The sequence below is a fragment of the Pterocles gutturalis genome, unplaced genomic scaffold (assembly GCF_000699245.1).
Source record: "Pterocles gutturalis isolate BGI_N339 unplaced genomic scaffold, ASM69924v1 scaffold22603, whole genome shotgun sequence".
Lineage (NCBI taxonomy): Eukaryota > Metazoa > Chordata > Aves > Pterocliformes > Pteroclidae > Pterocles > Pterocles gutturalis.
Genome location: NW_010126181.1, coordinates 15,763 through 15,995, shown reverse-complemented (window position 1 = coordinate 15,995; position 233 = coordinate 15,763).

Sequence of the window (233 nt, the reverse complement as noted above, 5' to 3'; positions counted from 1 at the left end):
TTCTGCGCAGCTTCCCTCGGGCAGCAGCAGCAAGTCATCTCTGGCCTCTGCAGCTTCTTATCTAAGCCTGGCAAGTGATTTTCTGCGAGGTTTTGGTTTCGTTTTAGTTTTTTTTTTTTCCGTACACCGGCTCTTGTAAAGGCTCCGTCCATCCCGAGGTACCCGTCAGCAGTGTGCCTGGTTCCTGGGGAGCGGTGTGAATCCCGGCTCCGGCCCCGGTGCGGAGCCGCCCC